The following is a 22,466-nucleotide window of genomic DNA, read 5'->3' as shown; positions in this document are numbered from 1 at the left end:
TAAGACTGATCATATTCCAAACTTCACAGAACAAATAAGGATGAAGTAAAGTGAAATACCTGTATGTTAAAAAACTTTATTTTGCTTTTCTGTTAATGAATTAACACTATACACATGTATCATATAGTTTATGGTTACTAGCGTAACAGAGGAGGTCATACCATTGCCATGACAGGCAAAAACAAGGAAAGTCAAGAGAAAGCTCATCACAACAAAACAGCTACTCTAATCATACAAATGCTGGTAACAGCAAAATATAAACACTGACTTAATTATAAAGGCAAATACAAATGGAGTAGTCAGGGTAATTTTTACAAAAGAAAACGCTGGATTTTAGGAAAAACGTTTCGGTATAAACAGTTTGGACAAACCTCTTGTGAAAAATAATCTTCCTAAATAAGAGCGCTCTGAACAAGTGAATTTTTTTTTAATGTTAGGCACAATGTGGACATATTACTTATGCCTGGTGTAAAAAGTGAAAATATAAAGCTGTAATAAGAAAAAATGATAAAAATCATCTGATATCTAAGTTTAAAAATCATACAAATTTTTTCAAAACAGATTTAAAAGGGTATTCCACCCCTGAAAGGGGAATGCCACCGGTGATATCCTATATGTCAAAGGAATTTTTTTCTGCATTGATACTGCTAATCCACAAATGAGGTATATAAATAATTTGGTTACCATTAAATTATTTTCAAGTATGACAAAGGTAATCAACAAAATACCTTGTAGAATTCGCACAAGTTCAAAAGAACCACAACAAAGCATGGTATCTGGGATCATTATTATGCATTACTATGGTTCTTTGATTAAATCATAACCACTGACTAGGTAACACCGCAAGACTCTTATCTGATAAACATTACATCTTTAGTCTTCTATATTTTCAACTTCCTCAGTTCACACTCTTAAGGAATACAGTAGGCTTCCTCAAAACAAATCTACATAAGTACATTTTTATTCCTCCACTTTAAGGCTACAATTTAATTTTTTTTATTTTTTCGATATACAGACAAAATAATTAGCCATTTATTTACAAAGTTCCATTCTGTAAAATATATATATTATATATACATATACGAACTGTATATATATTAGTGTAGGGAACGCAGTTTAGGAAGAGTCCCTGATTCATGGTCTACATGATACTATAATTTATTTTTCTGCCTCTAAACGGCATCAGATGTTGAAATGAATTAGAATACTGTTACTTCCTAACAAAAGATTAAAAAAAAATGTTTAAACATGTCTTTCAAAATTCACTTTGTTATAGTTGTACAGATAAAAAGAGTATCCAAGGTCTATGAAAGATATCAACAACGATACAAAACTTACACTCGAAAAATAAAAAGAATTCTCAAAACTCCACTCTCAGCTAAAGCGTATAACCATATGAAAATTCACTTGTTTCGACTCTAGCTCCTTTCTAGAGCACTTCATTTTCCTCTGTAAAGCCAATTAATCACATCACTACGGTAGCAAATCTTTATGAAGCAGAAGGGTAACTGACAGTATTCCACATCTGGGTTTGCTAAGACATCGAAGCCCAAAATTCCTTTCAATCTTGTGCATTTGGATGGGGAGACACTGTAAAAGTAAAAAGTTTTTAACATAACTCAAATCACTTGAGAATTTTGCAATAAACATAAAAAAATACACAATAATCAAGCTTAGTGGTGGGAAGGAGTGATAGCAGAACAGTACAGTGCAGTGCAGTATTTACACTGTCTAATTTGGAGAGGGATTTAAAGATGAGTAATAGCATGATACTGTATAACGTAAGTGCAATAGTAAAGACCTTCCAGAAAGAATGTTGATAAGCATATGAAGAACATAGTTAACGTCAACAGTTGAGTTGACTTTATTTTTCAGTCTCCTTTCTGTTAAACAAAACATTTTCCACTTTCATAAAAATATTCCATATTAAATGTTTTGATTATGTTAAGATATTTTTGAGAGCAAGGGATACTGCGTGTGAGAATAAATAAAATCCTTAATACAGTAGTTTGAAAAAATAATGAGAGTAGTTTAACCAGGTCCAAATATCAATCTTGCACCACTCTTTGGGATCTGTCCTACCTCAATGAAAAAATTAAAGCTATTTTAATGTAATGCAAGTGAAACAATTTGACTTAAGCATCCATACATTGTGTACAGCACTTTCCTTTAACCATGTACACAATGAGAGATTATTTTAATTTCTCTACACATCAGGTTGCAGTGAATATGCTAAACTATGTCCTCAGCAAGGCAGCAATAAAAATTATAAGTAAATTAGATCAGGCATTGACAATTGTCTGTCAGTACATCACCCAAAACGTAGAACAAAAACCGTATTATCTTGGCTAACGATAGGTCTGGTTACACTAGCTTAATGCACAGATTATTTTTAACAAGGGGGAATAGCACCAATCTGTTTACATTGTGATTTTCTCACTGTTGAATATATATTAGTATATTGCAAAGAACAGGTAACACGACGGGGACTTTCTGACAAAGGTATTGGAGACTACTTGGTCATGGCATGAATCCTTCCTATGTAATAGGTAGTTACTTGCTAGTCATTGGCTTATATAATAGGATTTAAATATACTGTATATATATTTTTGGGGCTCAAGCCATGTCGTCCTGATGGAAGGTTCCTATAAGTAGCTTCCAAGGGATATTTGAACTACAGTGATATTCCCAGAGAATTTACCTTAAGGTCTCCAGAATTCTAACTCCTGGCGCGAATATCCTTAAAATTTCTCTTAAGGATATCGCATAAATCAGGGGACGTATATCTTGATACGACACATAGCAATCTTCACCCCGAATACCGTTTTCGCCTCGAAGGGGAAAAGTGACAAATTAGAAGGGAGAGCCGTTATCAAGGTTACCCTTCCTTCCATACTACTATTGAGTATCTAGATGGCGCCAAATCCAAGATGGCGGTTATTCCTATTTTTGTAGCGATTTTGCTCGGTGGTGTTCCCTGATAACCCTGGATAGGTACGATGGGTCGTTTGCGACCCCGAGCGTCAAAAAAAAACAGGTTTTTCTCACGTGACTCACACCGTGACTGAATTTGTGGGTGATCGACCTGCAGGAGGTGTCTCCCCTACACGCTCTAGTAGTGTCCAGATGTGCATTGCTGTAGCTGTACTCCTTCCCCGATTTCTGAGACGCGTCGGGGTCGTTCGCGACCGAGTTTACCCTTCTAAGGTAGTTTGCATAATTATCAAAGTTATTACGTATTATGAAATTGTCGTAGAATGGTGCAACTTGTATAGGTTATCAGTTGTGGAAAGTCTTGGTGGATTGTTTGGCTACCATTTGCATGATTTTTTTTTTTAGTTAAAATGTCGTTCATCACCACGAGGACCATTTTACCGCGAGTGCCCCTTTTTCATTTTTTTTCATTTTTTTGCCAAGTCATTTTTCCGTAAGATATTGCCAAATAGGGTCGTAAAACTTTTGCTTGTTTAGTGTTGGAAAGTGTGTCTAGATGATCTGGCTACCCATGCATGACTTTGTTTTTGTCAGATACGACGTAGTTATTGGTATATTGGGTATTTAACTGCGGTTACCAATTTCTGTTTTTTTTCAATATTTGTAAAAATTACTACGTAGTAAGGAATTGCCGTATATTATTCATTTTTTTTTCATGTTTATGTGTTAGAAAGTGTGCCTTGATGGTTGGGCTAACACGTGCATGTCTTTTTTTTTATCTGAGATGCCGTATATTAGAATGTCGGGCATTTTACCGCGAGTGTCCCTTTTTCATTTTTTTTCATTTTTGTGCCAAGTCATTTTTCCGTAAGATATTGCGAAATAGTGTCGTAAAACTTTTGCTTTTTTAGTGTTGGAAAGTGTGTCTAGATGGTCTGGCTACCCATGCGTGATTTTGTTTTTGTCAGATACGACGTAGTTATTGGTATATTGGGTATTTAACTGCGGTTGCCAATTTCTGTTTTTTTTCAATATTTGTAAAAATTTACTACGTAGTAAGGAATTGCCGTATATTATTGATTTTTTTTTCATGTTTATGTGTTAGAAAGTGTGCCTTGATGGTTGGGCTAACACGTGCATGTCTTTTTTTTTTATCTGAGATGCCGTATATTAGAATGTTGGGCATTTTTCCGCGAGTGCCCCTTTTTATTTGTTTTGCATTTTTTTGCTTAGTCATGTTACCGTAAGGAATTGGCAAGTAGTGTCGCAAAACTTATATTTTTATAGTGTTGGAAAGTGTTTCTAGATGATCTGGCTACCCATGCCTATTTTTTTTTAGCCAGATATGGCGTATATATAAGTATGTGTTCGATTTTCCTGTGATTGCCATTTTTTCGTTTTTTCCAATTTCTTTCAAAATTACTACGTACTAAGGAACTATCACAGAGTAATATTTCATTTACAGTGATACCTCGGTACTCGACCATAATCCGTTCGAGATCCGTGTTCGACCTCCGATTTGTTCGAGTACCGAATTTTTTTTCCCCATAAGAAATAATGGTATATATTCTATTCCGTTCCCAAGCACTCGAACAGGCCCAAAATATTAATAAAACGTGTACCTAAACAACAATAATTATCTAAATGTGTATGAAATTGGTCAGAAAATCCTATAAAACAATTTTAAACCATTTACTGTACTAAAATAAAACAATTTTAAACCATTTTCTGTACTGTAGTGAACATACCTTTGAGCAGCGGTTCGATGGCATACAGGGATGGATGTGGAGAGGATGGAAGGGGGAGGTTACTGCTTGGAAGGAGAGTCCCCTTCCATGATGTGGCGGGGTAGTTCTCCCTCAGGAGTTGTTTCTCTCTCCAATGAAAGGGTGGGCAGATCTATTTCAGGGGTTTCTTCTCTTCTTTGTCTCTTCTTTGGAGGAGAAACAGGCTTTGATGTAGCAGCTTTCTTTTCTTTTGTGAAAAACTGGTCTATTGTTAATTGTTTCTTCCTCCTCTGCAGTATTCTTCGAAAATGATACATGACACTATCATTAAACATATGCACTGCCCGGTTTGCTACTGCAATTTCTGGGTGGTATTTTTCAGCAAAAGCCTGCACATCTGCCCACTTGGAACAAATTTCATTGATGAGAGAACTTGGAACATCCTCCCTTACCTCATCCTCTTCTGAAGATTCCTGCTCCACAATCAGATCCTGCTGCTGTTGTTGTTGCAGGTGCAACAATTCCTCCACAGTCAACTCGGTAGAATGGCTTTCTACAAGCTCATCAATATCATCCTTGTCGACCTCAAGCCCCAAACTCCTGCCCATGACAACAATTTCCTCAACGACATCAGTGTCATCAGAAATTACAGGGGTAGCAGTGCTTGGACCCGCCTCTGGTTGGAAACCTTCAAACTCCCTCTCTGTGACACATGATGGCCACAGCTTACGCCAGGCAGAGTTCAATGTCCTATAGGTCACACCTCGCCAAGCTTGGTCAATCATGTTAACAGAGTTGAGGATGCTGAAGTGTTCCTTCCAGAATTCCTTTAGGGTCAACTTCGTGTCACTGGTCACTTCAAAACACTTTCTGAAAAGGGCCTTGGTATAGAGTTTTTTGAAGTTTGAAATGACCTGTTGGTCCATGGGCTGGAGTATGGGAGTAGTATTGGGGGGCAAGAATTTGATTTTGATAAAGCTGTATTCTTCTTTCAAGTCATCCTCGAGACCTGGAGGATGTGCAGGAGCATTGTCCATAACCAGAAGACATTTCATTGGCAAGCTCTTTTCAATGAGGTAAGCCTTAACCTGGGGGGCAAACACTTCGTTTATCCACTCAGTAAAGAATTGTCTTGTGACCCAAGATTTAGTGTTCGAGCGCCACATAACTGGTAGTGCACTTTTACAAATATTATTTCGTTTGAACACCCGGGGGTTGTCCGAGTGGTACACTAACAAGGGTTTGATCTTGCAATCGCCACTTGCATTTGCACACAGCAACAATGTTAGCCTATCTTTCATTGGCTTGTGACCTGGCATCTTCGTCTCGTCCTTGGTAATGTACGTATTGGCTGGCATTTTCTTCCAAAATAACCCAGTCTCATCACAATTAAAGACTTGTTGTGCGATCAAATTTTGTTCATTTATGTACCGATCGAATTCCCCCACGTATTTATCGGCTGCAATTTGATCCGAACTAGCTGCCTCCCCATGCCTAGTAACACGATGAATACCTGTTCTATTACGAAACTTTTCAAACCAACCCCTGCTCGCTTTAAATGTAAATGAATCACTTTCACTGGTACTCGGACTTTTCTTCACTAATTCTTCATAGATATGCAACGCTTTTTCACAAATGAACGCTTCACTAACACTTTCCCCGGCCAACTGTTTTTCTTTAATAAATATTAAAAGCAACTTTTCCATCTCCTCAATCACTTGTGGCCTTTGCTTAGTTACCGCCGTAACTCCCGTTGCAACATTCGCCTTCTTAATCATTTCTTTATGCTTTAAAAACGTAGAAATGGTCGACTTCGCCATTCCGTATTCTACCGCTAAATCGGACACTCGTACACCATTCTCATATTTCGCTATAATTTCCTTCTTCAACTCGATCGTTGTTCGCACTGTTTTCCTCTTCTCCTTCCCCTTAACACTCATTACTTTCTTGGGACTCATTATGAAAGCTAAAAAAGCAATTAAAAGCACTGAAAATCACTAAATCACAACGAATGCTGATCGCGCGTTGTCTGAGTGACGCTCTCGAGAGAACTGATGCTTCCCGAACAAGCGAGAGTGGCCGAGATGGCGCGATCATCACAAAGCCCATGCGGTCGTCACGTGTTCGGCTGGTCGAGTACCGAATTTTTGGTCGAGCACCGCAGCAAAAATTTCTCGAAAATTTTGGTCGAACTCCGAATTGTTCGAGTATAGAGTCGTTCGACTACCGAGGTATCACTTATGTTTATTTGTCGGAAAATGTGCCTTGATGGTTTGCCTAGCACGTGGCTGAAATTTTTTTTTTCTGAAATGCCGTATATTAGAATGGCCATTTTTCCACGAGTGCCCCTTTTTATTTGTTTTGCATTTTTTTGCTTAGTCATGTTACCGTAAGGAATTGGCAAGTAGTGTCGCAAAACTTATAATTTTATAGTGTTGGAAAGTGTTTCTAGATGATCTGGCTACCCATGCCTATCTTCTTTTTTTAGCCAGATATGGCGTATATATAGGTATGTGTTCGATTTTCCTGTGATTGCCATTTTTTCATTTTTTCCCATTTCTTTCAAAATTACTACGTACTAAGGAACTACAGTATCACAGAGTAATTATTCATTTAGATGTTTATTTGTCGGAAAATGTGCCTTGATGGTTTGCCTAGCACGTGGCTGAATTTTTTTTTTCTGAAATGCCGTATATTAGAATGTTAGCCATTTTTCCGCGAGTGCCCCTTTTTATTTGTTTTGCATTTTTTTGCTTAGTCATGTTACCGTAAGGAATTGGCAAGTAGTGTCGCAAAACATATTTTTATAGTGTTGGAAAGTGTTTCTAGATGATCTGGCTACCCATGCCTATCTTTTTTTTAGCCAGATATGGCGTATATATAGGTATGTGTTCGATTTTTCGGTGATTGCCATTTTTTCGTTTTTTCCCAATTCTTTCAAAATTACTACGTACTAAGGAACTATCACAGAGTAATGATTCCTCTAGATGTTTATTTGTTGGAAAATTTTGTTTAATTTTTTTTTTTTGATTGAATATCATCAATTTTTTTTAGCTAAAATATTATATTGTTTTACATTTTTTTTTTTTTTTCGATTTTATTTCCCTTCAAAAAAATTTTTTTGGGTCAGAATTTTAATTTTATAGTCGTAAAATAATCGTCAATTATCCAGCAACCCACCATACAATTTTTATGCATATCCAATAATAATTAGATTAGTAAATAACACCTTGAAATTGACATACCCTTCCTACATTTCAAGTGGCAGATTAGGGAGTCTGAGTCAGTGTGGTTGGCAGCCATTTTGTGGACATATCCGAAGCGTAAGCTGCCCTATCTATATATATTCTTGTTCCCTATAGAATTTGTGATATTTTGGTATATTTTTACCTGCATAAATATCATATTATATATTAAATATATGTATTTTTTTACGAAATTTCTAAGTACTCAAAAAATTACCTTTAGATATGGCCCCTGATATAAATGTAATTTACAAAATAATGAAGATTTTTTTTACATATTTCTATTTTAGGATAACATATGTTTATTCCCTAAAAAAATTAGCCACTTCCTATTTCATTTGGGTACCCAAAAAAATTCATGAAATCTGGACAAATTTTTTTGGCCAAAAAAAGTTACCCTTTTTTTCTCATTTCAGATCTTCACCTCCATGGGTCTGACTTCATCCAAAATACATCAAGATGTGTCCTAAACCTTCAAGAATCAATTCCTAAAAGGAATTGTGTATATATGTATAAACTTTTTTTTTATGAATTTTTATGTCAGGTCTTTTTTTTTTCTACTTAATTTTTTAAAATATTTATAATAAATAGTTTTTCTGCAGATGAGTAGTATTTATCTTTACAGTTGTTTTAAGCATTCATTGAAGTTTTTTTTGGCAAAAGAAAAAAGGAGGTTACTGCAAAAACTGATTTTTCAAGAATTTTTTTTGGCGTCGGGGTTGTTCGCGTCCGAGTATACCCTTAAAGGGGTGTCCGAGGAGCGTACCTATCCAGGGTTAATCTAACCTTTTTGATCGATTTTGTGAGGATTATTATGCAATTTCCAGCTTCTTTCGCCTCTGGAAAGTTGAGTATTGATTCTTTACAGTGTATATATTTTTAGCTCCATTTTCACAGTGAAATTAGAGTAATTTATTGTGCTAAGGAGCTAGGCCTGTTACCGGAGGCGCCATGGGCGCTGTCGTTCGTTATGCATGTGTTATTTAGTTAGCAAAATGACTTTCCCGGTTGTAATAGCATTAATAAATTATGAAAGCTATTTAGGCACAATTATACTAGTAAAGATATTTATGGTATGCATAATTTTCCTAAGAGTTTCGGTGATTTAGGTAACCGAGATCTTGTCTTGCCTAGGCTACCTAGCCTAGAAGATGTACAGTAGTATACTTTCAGACAATATCCCTGTTTACCATTGTGTATCGTTTTCCTGATTCTAAGGGAGATAGTACATCTCCTAGAATTATATAACTCGATACTTGTCTCCTGTGGAGAGTTAAGGGTAATCCCTCTTTCCCTATGAGTGCCGCCGTAGGCGGCAACCCTTCCTGGTCTTGCCATAGAGTAATTGACTAGGCTAGGGTTTTCTGTCTCCCACCTTTGCCAGCGAGGGCCGGCTTTGGTTTTCGACAGAACCTCGGAGTATCCAGTCTTTCTGCCGGCGGCAGGGTGAGTAGTCACTCCCCTGCTGGCTTATAGCCGCCGGCATAGGAGGCTAAGCCTCCCTGAATCGCACCTGGGGTAGTGGTATGATGCCGCCACCTTCTCCATGCGGTTTAGAAGACTAGTCCCGTGCTGGCAGACCCTAGGCTGAAGAATAGACATTCTTCTGCCGCCTAGGATGGCGCTTCCACTGAAACGACGTTTCTCTTGCTGAGAGGGGGCGGCTAGCCTGCCGCCTCCTCCTAACACTTTCGGCAGACCCTAGGTTGAAGAATAGATATTCTTCTGCCGCCTAGGATGGCGCCGATACTGAAACGAAGTTTCTCCCTTGTGTAGTGGGGGCGGCAACATTGTCGCCGCCTTCTACACTTTATACAGGACCCTTTTCCCTGCCCCTCTCTGTCCTTTTAGCTATGGCCATCGTCCTGCAATCTCACTGCTTCCCTGCGGGTTGCGGGGCCGGCCGGGCTCACACATAGCAGCTGTCTAGTCACTCAGCTTTCCCTTATGGACACAAGGATCCGGGAAGGTTGTGCCGGTCATGATGGCTGCCGGTGGGAGACCCTTCTGCCACCAAAGGTTCTTCAGTCCTCCCTTGGACTGCCATCCACAAGTCCTGTAACCGTGCCGGCGCCGTCAGCTACTTACTCAGTCAGCATGGCCGGCCATATGCCGGCAACGGTCTTTGTGGCTGGATGGAAGCCTGAATGATGCATTCTCCCCTTCCATTTGAACCTTCTTTCTGGAGGAAGGTAGTAAGTTATATACTTACATCCTTATTTAGTGTAAACATACATAGTAATAAGGCAGTCCTTCACTCCATGCTTTCTCTCTCTCTATCAGCTAGTGCCGACAGGTTCTAACCTGCTTCCGGGCCAGCGCCGTCAGGTACGCTGCATGCCGACTGTACCAGTGCCGCCAGGTACTAACCAGTCGGCCATATGCCGGCCGGACTGTGCCGCCAGGGACTAGCTATGCCGGCTGAACTACAGTATATGATTATAAAGTAGTCAGTATATACTGTAGATAGAGAACTATTGTATATATTATACAGTAGTTATTTTCCAACATATCTTGTGTATCCTTGCCCAGTCTTTTGCTGAGACCAATCCTATATTGAAAGAATAGAATTCCTTCAATACTCTGATTAGAAATCAGTTTACAATTTACCGTACAATATTAAATAATTTAGAAGGGTCAGTGGTAGTACACTTTCTATCCCTAAAGGTTAGAACCCTTATCTTTGAGCTTCCTTGATCAGGAAACTCTATAGTTTTAATAATAGAAGGGAAGGTCACAGCAATTGGCTGAGTGGGATTCACAAGTATGTGTCCTTTCTAATTTCTAGTCCAGTCGGCGACATGCCGGCTAAACCGTGCCGCCAGGTGCTAGCCATGCCGGCAACACACCGGCTGAACTACAGTATATGATGATACAGTAGCCAGTATATTTGCAATATGGTATATACTGCAAACAGAAAACTATAGTATTATTATACAGTAGTTAATTTCTAACACATCTTGGGTACCCTTGCACAGGCTTTAGCTGGGACCGAACCTATATTGAAAGAATAGAATTCCTTCAATAATCTGATTGGTAATCAATTAAAAATTACCCCACAATATTAAATAATTAGAAGGGTCAGTGGCAGTGTACACTTTTTCTATCCCTAGGGGTTAGAATCCTTCTCTTTTGAGTTGCCCTGAAAAAGCAAACTCTTTATTTCTAATATTGGGGGGGAGGTTACAGCAATTGGCTGGGAGGGATACACGAGGTTACAGCAATTGGCTGGGAGGGATACACAAGTATGTGTCTTTCCCTATTTCTTTCTAGCTTAGTATCCTAAGCTATAATGATTAAAAATATGAATAATTGCATATCTGTTTATCATTTGAGATAAACAATCGTATACTCATTTTGTTTTCCTTTCCTTACAGGAGGAACTCCAGATGACATGCGATGCGATCTTCTGCAATCTTAGGAGAAAGTACTTCTACGGTCAAACAGCATGCAGGTCTCATGCCCCCTGCACCATTATTACTGAATCCCTGCAATATTGGGACCCCCAAGTCTGCAATATCTGCCGGACCTTAGTGACCAAAGGTTTTGATGACCCAAAGTCAATGGAATCTAGGGATGCGGCACGTAAAATGTTACGCAAATGGGTAAGAGGGTTCCAGAAGAATTCTCTGGGACCATAACTACCAAACGATAGGATGCGTAGCTTACTGTTCCCGAAAGCGGGTAGTGAAATGGTTGTGCCCCAAGCACGACTCGCACCTCCCTGCGTCCAGATTACCATCGAGACGGATGGCAGGGAGGCACCTCTGGGAGATGACGATGTCGTGTCAGAATTCCTTCCGTCTTTGCCGGCCCCAGCCGTTACCCTCGACGTCTTCACCTTCTAACCCTCCATTGGACAACACGAGCCAGGCGCTGGCCCATCTTACAGATTTAATGGAGAACATTCGCAAACGAGGCGAAACAAGGGAAGCAAAATTCAAGAGTGACCTCAGTGAAGCTCCACTTATCGCCTCCCGAGGGTCATTCAAGCGACCCAGAGACCAAGACCTCCCTACCTGCTCCAAAACCAATCACTGGAAGTATGCGGAGCTTATGCCGATTTTGAACGGCAAACTCTACATCTCAGAGAAGATGGGAGCTGTCCCCTTAGACGACATCCAGTTTTGGCCAAGCTTTAACGTTTTCCCTGATTGCTTCATTCAACTGAAGCATGAACCAATGTCAAAAGAGGAGACAGAACCGAAGGAAATCATGGTTTTTGACCACGATAAGGCACAGGCTCTCTTGTGAAGTAGCCTGAGAAAGGCGGGTTATTCGGTGTCGAAAGTGTCCGCCTTGAGCAAGAAACACCCTACTTTTCTTGCTCCTGCTTCAATAGCATTCCCCTTTACGTGGAAGGCATTTAAATCTGTTGCCAAGGCAGTGGAGGCAGGCAAACCATGCCCTGCACTTGAGGAGTGCAGGCCTCAGTCACTAGCCTTGACCATGCAGGAGAAGGAATGGAAGGAAGTCCACCTAACCTTCTCAGTAGGGAAACTGGACGCGGACATCGCTGGACGACAGTTTAGCAAGAATCTCCCTAAACTTTGAGTTTCTCTTATGCAAGGAACAAGAGACAAAGGAGAGACTTGCGGCCTCTTTATCCCTACAAAACTGCATAGAGATGTGTGCAGCCCAACGAAGTACCCAAGACATGCTCATGGTCCTGGCCAAAATGCATATGGCCACCTTAGTAAAAGACCTATATGCTTTTATGAAGGCTAGGAGAGCCTGTAGAGAGTTCGTGTTTGCTGCTGCAACATTGAAACATGAACCCAGGAAGCTGGTATCTTCCAACATCTGGGGTAAAGACCTCTTCCCAAACGAAGTAGTTAAAGAGGTAGTCGAGAAAGCCACCACGGAGAATAGGAACCTTCTCCAGAAGTGGGGCATCTCTTCAAAGAGGAAGTCTTCCCCGGATGTGGGTCCCCAACCTAAAAGGAAGACGAAGAAGTCTAGACTTTTTCTTCGGTCTGCTCAACAACATTCCACGGTTTCTATGACTGCGGTGCCTCACGTAGGCGGTCAAGGAGGTAAACCCTCCGATCAATCGAAGCAAGGAGACGCTTCCGGTAGGAGGGAGGCTCCAACAATTTCAGGATCGTTGGATCTTCGATCCTTGGGCCCAAGGCCTAATCAAGATTGGACTAGGATGGAAACTAGACATGTCTCCACCATCATTTCCTCAACTCTTCCAACACTCCAACCCCGTATTAGAAGAGTATACCCTATAGCTCCTGAACATACAGGTTATAAGGAAAGCAAAGTCTATCAAATTCCAGGGAAGGCTGTTTTGTGTTCCCAAGAAGGACTCAAGAAAACTCAAGAGTCATTCTGGACTTGTTGCCACTCAACAAGTTCATAAGAAACAACAAGTTCAGGATGTTAATCCTTCTACACATAAGGACCCTAATTTCCTCCTACCTAGGATTCAAGTTACAGAAGATAATGTATGTTCTAAGAGCCATACTCTTTGGACTAAACATAGTCCCAAGTATCTTCAAGAAATTGGCAGACGCAGTCGTGCAACAACCACGACTAGAAACTGTTTAGGTAACAAAGTACCTGGACGACTGGCTGGTGCGGGCAGCACCCGAAGCGGCTGGTCTGCAAGCATCCAAAGAAGTAACCCAGTTCCTGGAACATCTGGGATGCAAAATCAACTTCAAGAAATCTCGACTCTCTCCAGCTCAAAGGTTTCAATGGCTGAAAAACCATTGGAACCTGAGGTCACATTGTCTCTCCTTTCTCTTAGGGAAGGAGATCGCAGGGTCGGTCAAGAGACTACAGTACTGTAATCCAACAGGATTTCAAGACGCTAACAGGAAAGAGTACTGAACTCTCTCCAGTTTGCAGCAGTGACAGACCCAGCGCTAAGAGCACAGCTGAAAGATGCGTCAGGAGTCTGGAGAAGATACGCATCAAACGTTCGAAGAGATCTAAAATGACCGATATCGGCCTTACTTTGATCACTTCTCAACCCATGGTCGAAGGCCAAGAGCTTAATGAGGACCGTGCCCTTGCAACCACCTCTACCATCGATGATCATCCACATGGATGCCTCGACGGAAGAATGGGGATTTCACTCCCATCAAAGGAAAGCCCAAGGGACTTGGTCATCTCTGTTCAAGGCCCTTCTCATCAACATTTTGGAAGCCATGGCAGTCCTTTTGACGTTGGGAAAACTCTCCGCATGCAAATCAGCCCTCATCAGGCTGATCTTGGACAGCAAAGTGATAGTGAGATGTCTGAACTGACAAGGCTCGAGATCGTCCCATATAATCCATGTGATATTAGCCATCCCTTGCCTAAAGAGACGGCACCTATCAGCAGTTCACTTATAAATGATCAGCAATGTGACAGCGGATGCTCTACTCAGGCTCAAGCCGATAGAGTAAGAATGGTCCACAGACGCAGACTCATTCTCTTCCATCTTGGAACAAGTCTCGGTACTGCAGAACGACCTCTTCGTGACGAGAGTCATCAAGAAACTACCTCGATATGTAGCCCCATAAGAGGACCCTCTAGAGGAGATAACGGACGCCATGTCCCTACTTTGGAACGGATGGACCTGGAATTTCCTGTTCCTTCCATCCAATTTCCTGCTGAAGGTCCTCAACATGCTGAGATCTTTCCAAGGAACGGCAGCTCTAGTGGCTCCCAAATAGCCCAAGAGCAACTGGTTCCCTCTAGTGAGGGAACTGAGGTTGAGGTTGGCCCTTGTACCGAACCCAGCACTATCTCAACGGGTTCAGAAGTTAACTGTCTTCGATTCATCAGAGAACCCAAAACCTTCATTTCATGATTTTCTCGCCCTAGCGGTTAAGAAAAGATTTGGGATCTCAAAAGGCAGTATAGACTTCTTAGAAGAATACAAGTCTAAGTCAACTAGAAGGCAATATGAATCGTCTTGGAAAAAGTGGGTTGCTTTTGTTAAAGCAAAAGGACCGAAAGAAATTTCAATAGACTTCTGTCTGTCCTTCTTTATCCACCTTCATAATCAAGGTCTGGCAGCTAACAGGATAACTACGTGTAAGTCAGCCTTGACTAGACCTCTTCTATATGCCTTTCAAGTGGATCTGACGAACGAAATCTTTAACAAGATCCCGAAGGCATACGCTAGACTTAGGCCTGCAGCTCCGCCGAAGCCTATTTCATGGTCTTTGGACAAGGTCCTGCATTATGCTTCATCTGTGAACAATGAAGATTGTTCTCTCAAGGATCTAACCCAGAAGGTTATTTTCCTGTTTGCTATAGCCTCAGGGGCTATAGTTAGTAAAATAGTAGCCCTATCAAGAAATGAGGGCCACATTCAGTTCACAGAATTAGTGGTAATGACGGATAACGGTAACGTCATTTGTCTCAATGATCCAGATGACCATAGAAAAATTGTCCCAAGGTTACGGCACCTATGAAAATCCACAGACACAGTACTTCCTAGTAATTCTCTGGTATACTTCCATCAGGACGACATGGCTTGAGCCCAAACAATGAATTTTTGGGGTGAGATAGCCATGTCGTCCTGATGGACCCTCCCTCCTTTTCTACAGAAAAGCTTGGCAGGATCCCTCCCGAAACTACTATATCTGTAGCACCATGCTCAATGCTACTAGGAATACCCGCCATCTTGGATATGGCGCCATCTAAATACTCAATAGTAGTATGGCAGGAAGGGTACTAAAGTCATCATTGTAGCCCTTGATTGCCTGAGTCCGTTGAGCACCTGCCTGGGAATCCCGAAGGGGAGAAAGGCATAAGCGTCGAGTTCGTCCCAAGAGTGCCGGAAGGCGTCCTCCAACGCTGCTGCCGGGTCTGGCACAGGAGAACAAAACATGGGGAGCTGCGTGTTGAGCCTTGTAGCGAACAGGTCTATCACCGGTGAGCCCCACAACTGTAGGACCTCCTGGGCCACTTGTGGGTGTAGGGACCACTCCGACCCCACTACTTGCACTGCTCTGTTGAGGCCGTCGGCTAGAACGTTTCTTTTCCCCGGAATGAACCTGGCTATGAGAATGATGTGTTTCCTCTCGGCCCATTCCAGAATCCGAGCCGTGAGATCGCACAGCTCCCTTGACCTCAAACCTCCCTGTTTCTTCATGTAGGCCACCACGGTGGCGTTGTCGCGCATGAGAGCTATTGTGTTTCCCTGTAGGCGATGGTCGAATATTGCGAGGGCCTTTTGAACCGCCAGGAGCTCGAACAGGTTTATGTGGAGGAGTTTCTCCTCCGGGGACCACTTCCCCTTTGCTGTCTCTTCGAGCAGATGGGCTCCCCACCCCTCCTTTGACGCGTCCATGAAGAGCAACATCTCCGGAGGAGCGGACGCGAACGGCACCCCTCGTAGGGTGTTCGCCCTGTAGGACCACCAGAGGAGCATGAGTAAGGATTGAGGCGGGTCTCCCGGTGACCAGAGGTCCTTTAGATTCCACTGGACCGGCCTCAGCTTGAGCCTCCCCTGAGGAACTAGCCTCTCTAGCGAGACCAGGTGGCCCACGAGTCTCTGCCAATCCTTGGCTCTCATTGGTCCATTTGTTAGGAATGGTCGCATTATATGGGCCAGATTGTCCAGCCTCTCTTGACAGGGGAATGCCCTTGCTACTTGGGAGTCCAGAACCATCCCTAGGTACATCATCCTGGTGGTGGGGACCAAATGGGACTTCTCTAGATTGATGGTAATCCCCAGTTCTCTGCAGAACTATAACAACTTTGCCCCCTGCTCCTTTAAGGCTGCAAGCAGCAACTTGTCGTCAAGATACCTATCAGCCTGATGCCCTGCTTGTGTGCCCAGGCTGATACTACAGTGAATACCCTCGTGAACACCCGAGGAGCCGTTGACAGGCCGAAGCAGAGGGTCCTGAACTGTAGAGACTGGGTTCCCCACTTCACCCTGAGGAACTTCCTGCTGGAAGGGTGTACGGGGATCTGAAAGTAGGCGTCCTTGAAGTCCAGGGACATCATGAAATCCCCTTCCCTCAAGGCTGCCAGTACCGACTTCGGCGTATCTATCTTGAAGGACGTCTTCTTGATGAACTTGTTCAGGGCCGAGAGGTCGATGACTAGTCTCCACCAGGAAAAGCCTGCTGTAGAACCCCGGGGACAATTCCCGGACGGGTTGTAGTGCTCCTTTGTCCAACATAGCCGACGCCTCCTACTGCAAGGCTTCTCTCTTCATGTGATCCTAGGGGGCCAGCCACCACTCCGCCCGATGCTCGGGAATCAGAGGGGGAGGCTCTGTCAGGAAGGGAATCCTGTATCTCACCCTGAGTACTGCCACGGTCCATGGGACCGCACCGTTGTCTTGCCATGCTTGCCAATGTGATTTGAGGCATCCCCCCCACCTGTGGCGTGGGAAGGTGTAGGGGTCCTCTCTTCCTATCTCCTTCTGGGGAGACGGTTTGAGCGACCTCGTCTCGAGCCCGAATATTTTTGTCTAAAGGAGGCTTGGGCTGGGGCACCAACTCTGCGGGAGGGCCGCGAGGACTGATGCCAGGAAGGGGAGGGGGCCTCCTGTCTAGCTGGTGGCGTAGGCGGGTAGGCCCCGTCCACAGACGGTCTTCTATATGGAGGGCGTCTTGTTGCTGGCTGCCTAGGCTCAGCCGAGTTTTTCAGTTTCCCCACTCTTTCCATAGTTTCTGCTACCGTCTGTAGGGGGAACAGGGTCTCATCCCACACCGGAGCATTCCTCAGGAATTTGGCCTCACGTTCGGAGAGTCTACGGGGGAGCCTGTTAAGCACCGTATCCCTTCTTCTCAAGATCCAGTTTGCTGTCTGAGTCAAAGACTGGATCGTTAAAAACTTCATGGCTTTGCCCCCCGAACGTATGAGCTCATGCAAGACAGATTGATTCTCCGGCACCGAGAGATCGTTGGAGAGTTGGAAACCTGCTAAGGTGCATGCCCACCAGTCCAACCAGGAGGCCACATTGATGATGTCCTGCGACGTGTCCTCCATCATAATGGCCTCCGCCTGAGAGAAGACCACTGGGGCGGTAAGGATCCTGTCGTCTCCACTGCCTTGGCTCAGAGCCGCGACGGCTTCTTCCATAGTCCGAGGCCCCGCAGGCAGTCCGTCTGGCACATAAAATTTCTTCCGGGTCCTCAGTCCAGGCAGGAGCTTGAAGGACCCTTGGGCCCTGATGGAGTTCTTGTGCCCCGAGACAAACCGATCGGTCAAGGATGGTTTCTGCTGTACTGGGTTGTCTACCATCCTACCCAAACCCGAAAGCCAGGCCTGCTCTGAGGACGGTTTGGGCTCATCTAGCCTGTGGTGGTGCCGAATCAGTGCCAATACTTTCCTGTAAGAGGATACTTCATCAGGCGAACATTCTCCCGTATCAACTAAGCCCGCTACCACTTGATCCTCCGTGTCGGCTGTATCCTCGATCAAGGATGGATCCGTGGGGGTGTCCGTATCCCTGACATCCGGCCGGCTCAATGGAGCGGCTGCCTCCATCATGGATGGAGTGCTCGAGGAGGAGGTAGCCGTCATGGGTCTACCACCTCCCGGAGGAATCCATGGAGAGTGACTGCCCTGCTGTGCCAGCGGCTTCATCCAATGCTTGGATGGAGGCGGTGAGACTTTGGGTGTGGGAACAATGCTGCCGGGCTTGGCCAGCGGCTGCCTCTGCTGAACAGATGGAGCCGGTGACTTGCTGGGCAAGGGCAAGGGAAAGTTAGCGTGTGCCAACGGCTTCAACCGAAGCGTGGATGGAGCCGAAGAGACACTGGGCAAGGGCACGGGAGCGGCTCCAGCAGCCGCCGAGGCAGGCATTGGAGCGGCAAGAGCCCTGTTCGACCCGCGAGGGGGAAAAACTACCTTACTTACTTTTGCCCTCTTCTTTCTAGAACTCTTTCTCTTCTTGCTCTTCCTCTTTGCAACTTTGGCCTTCTTCCTAGAGGGGCCTGAGTTCGAGCTCGACTTCTTCCTCTTCGATTTCTTTTTTTTTTTTCCTCATCTCCCGGTCACTGGAGTCTTCCGACGATGAAGAGCTGGAGGACGAGGTAACGTTCGAGGAAGACGAAGAAGAAGAGGAGCTATCCGAGTCCTCTGAATCCTCTGCCGCCAACATGGGGGCTTGCAATTGTGCTACCAGGGTGTTCGGGTTGCATGAAATCACGCGGTAGCGCAACGGAAGGCGCCGGGGGCGTGAGTAGTGACCAACGTGAGGCAAACCAACCAGAAAACTCTTCTTCTTGCTGCATGGGTGACCTGAAGGGCGTCCTTGGTGCCGTCCACACAAAGGAGTAGGGGTCTCAAGAGCACGTGGCTTGTCTTTCTCGGTCTTGATCGCCTCCTAAAACCGCTGTACCTGAAAAGCACTGCTACGATGGGGGGGGAAGGAGCTGGTGTTCTTGACCTCCCCCACACCGGGTCCTCACTCGAGACGGGTCTTGAGGGCACCAGCACCTCGTCTACAGAAAGCACTTCCGTCACAACAGCAGACTCCACACTCGTTTGCGCAGGCACAATGCAATTAGATTTGTTAAAATCAGACTCATGGGGAACAACAATGGGCTGTTTCCCCGCAATGAACTTACCTCGTCCCCTACTCTGGGAAGGGGAAATTGAACCACTCTCTGAAGGAGACGTTAACGGCGAACCGAGACCAGACTTCCTCGGCAACCGCTTCGATGCCTTCTTCTTCTTTGTACCGAATAATGTCCACTGAAGTTCCGGCCAGGACGCACACTCCGGACACGTGGACGCAGGCGAGCACACTTTGCCCCGACACGTGGAGCACAAAGTGTGCGGATCGATATTCAACTTAGAGAGCCATGCCCTGAATGACTTACCGGCCTTGGGCCCGGGACAACGACGTTGGGATTCCATAAGGGAATTCACAAGCAATACAAGTAACACAAGGAAGGGATATAAACGGGAAAACACAAGGGAACACGGCGACCGCTTCGATGCCTTCTTCTTCTTTGTACCGAATAATGTCCACTGAAGTTCCGGCCAGGACGCACACTCCGGACACGTGGACGCAGGCGAGCACACTTTGCCCCGACACGTGGAGCACAAAGTGTGCGGATCGATATTCAACTTAGAGAGCCATGCCCTGAATGACTTACCGGCCTTGGGCCCGGGACAACGACGTTGGGATTCCATAAGGGAATTCACAAGCAATACAAGTAACACAAGGAAGGGATATAAACGGGAAAACACAAGGGAACACGGCGACCGCTTCGATGCCTTCTTCTTCTTTGTACCGAATAATGTCCACTGAAGTTCCGGCCAGGACGCACACTCCGGACACGTGGACGCAGGCGAGCACACTTTGCCCCGACACGTGGAGCACAAAGTGTGCGGATCGATATTCAACTTAGAGAGCCATGCCCTGAATGACTTACCGGCCTTGGGCCCGGGACAACGACGTTGGGATTCCATAAGGGAATTCACAAGCAATACAAGTAACACAAGGAAGGGATATAAACGGGAAAACACAAGGGAACACGTGGAACACAATGGTGGGTCGGACAGGATGTGAGAGAGAGCGGCAAGATGTTATCTACGCCGCGACCAGATGCTTACTGGCGACAAAGACCTAGTAGCACACCCACGCGCGCTGATCCCGGGTCGCCTCAGGGCACGTATCCATCCGCCACGGAGGGACCCGACAAGGGAAAACAGAGATAGGGGGAACTGCGCAAAATTCTTGGTCGGTTAGGGAGGAGATCCCAGATATTCCTAAGAAAGTAGTTCGAGGTAAGTACTCCATGTTGGAATGGAACAAATAGGTTTTTCATTTGTCAAAAGCCACTTTTTGGGGTTAGATTCTGTGATCCCATGAACTAGTGCCAGATCATAATAAAGTAGACTAGTACACTACAAGGACCAAATTACTTATAACCATGTGAACGGCCAATTCACGCTTACATATATGAAAAGAAAAGACTAACAAAGTTAAACTGCTCATCCCAAGAGAGGAAATCCCTGGAGAGAAGGACCTAAATGACCATCATGGCACTTCTGCTGGGAGATGCAGTTAAGGCTACCTCTCTTCTATCTGATTTCCCAACGTAAGGGCCACAACCAAGCCAAGCACCTTTCACGCATGTTGAACAGCTTGGACATGCTTTAGGCAGTGTCTTATAATCACACTATGCCTAGACCAACATATAAAAGTCTGGACATAAAAAAATTGCAATTTAAAAAGGAATTTTATTGAAATTTTTCTCACATCGTGGGCTTTGGGGATGGAGAATGGATTGGCCTTTTGGATGAAGGTCGTCTTGAAAACGGATAACCTCTGTAAAAAAGAATTGTTTGGTCTGAATAATGTATTTGGAAACAAACTTCCTTCTGATAACATGCATCTCTGCAAATACGATTGCACAGTAGACACCGGGCAGAAGTTACCACAACTAGGTTATATAGTCAAGATAAAAAGAGGGTCAACACCTCTGGAGAGTTTTCATTCTTGCCCAAAAAGAGAAGACCTGAAGTCAGTATCAAGAACCAAATAGGAGTGAGGGTGAGGAAATCCTCTTCCTTGCTGAATGCTGGAAGTTCACTAACTCTTGCTCACGAGGCTTAGGCTAGTGAGAATACAACCATCTGAAGGAGTGCCTTTAAAGTAATGAGGGATTATTCAATTTGGCCAAAAAATCAAGCGCCCTATTCAGTAACCTGGAAACTGGAGATGTTGGTAAGGCAGACAGTAATTGCAAAACCAAGGACTAGTAATTTTGTGAAACATGTCTGAAACTAGATGTAGGTTAAAAGCCTGCTCAAGAGGTTTTGTCGAGACATTATGACAAAAAATTGTTGATGGCTTAAGATTACTATCCTTAAAGAGGTCGACCGATAAAGAAGCCAAGATGTTCAGGGTTATCTGGTGGAAGAAGACATTTTACAGTTCATGCTAACTATGAAATAATCACAGAAACACTCACTTCCTGTAATGGCGCCACACTAAACTATTTATATGTTTACTGTACATCCAAAATGTTACAATTGGAATTAGGCTATGCTAAATACAAACCTTTAGGCTAGGTTATATAATTCATATGAAATAAAATAAAAACATGTTATACAAAGAACAAAACAAGAATCGAACATAACCAATTCCCTCTGACAGATAGGAGCCGAAAGTTAAGAGCTGCCATATGTGACTTAAACATTGATTATCAAATAAAGCACCCCAAATTGTGAGCAACATTAACACAATCAACTAACGCTAGAATTAGATTTAACATTAATTCAGAACCTAATAATATGTACAGTACTTAAATTATAAGATAAGATGAGGTAGGAATCTTAAACCAAGGATGGCAGACATAAACAAACTACAGGCTCAGCATTAGTAATGGTTCTCAGTGGGTGACATGGCATTAGTTAGCAAACAAACTTTGCATTGGAGGTGCTGTGACAAGCTCAACAGAGCTTGAACAAATGGTTCTCCCTTATACAAACTGAGTTCGTGCCTTGTCCATTGATATCATGCCATGTTGAATTCCACGTTCTAGTCTTTACAAGAAGGTCTTTGGGGGACCACATAGCATCTAACAACAAAAATGTATGGTACATTTGATATCAGACATTAAAGAATACACCA

The 22,466-nt window shown here is 43.7% G+C and overlaps 1 protein-coding gene across 1 annotated transcript in view; it reads right to left on the bottom strand.

Moving 5' to 3' along the window:
* Window positions 1-62: 62 nt before the first annotated feature.
* LOC137640231 (N-alpha-acetyltransferase 30-like) overlaps window positions 63-22,466 on the bottom strand; it is a 95,025-nt gene continuing 72,621 nt past the window's right edge. The window contains exon 5 of the mRNA XM_068372799.1: window positions 63-1,590. The gene's annotated coding sequence lies outside the window, so the exon portion shown is untranslated. The remainder of the gene's footprint in view (window positions 1,591-22,466) is intronic.

The sequence above is a fragment of the Palaemon carinicauda genome, chromosome 4 (assembly GCF_036898095.1).
Source record: "Palaemon carinicauda isolate YSFRI2023 chromosome 4, ASM3689809v2, whole genome shotgun sequence".
Classification (NCBI taxonomy): Eukaryota; Metazoa; Arthropoda; class Malacostraca; order Decapoda; family Palaemonidae; genus Palaemon; species Palaemon carinicauda.
The sequence above is the reverse complement of the archived record's forward strand: the minus strand, read 5'-3'. Positions and strand labels throughout refer to the sequence as shown.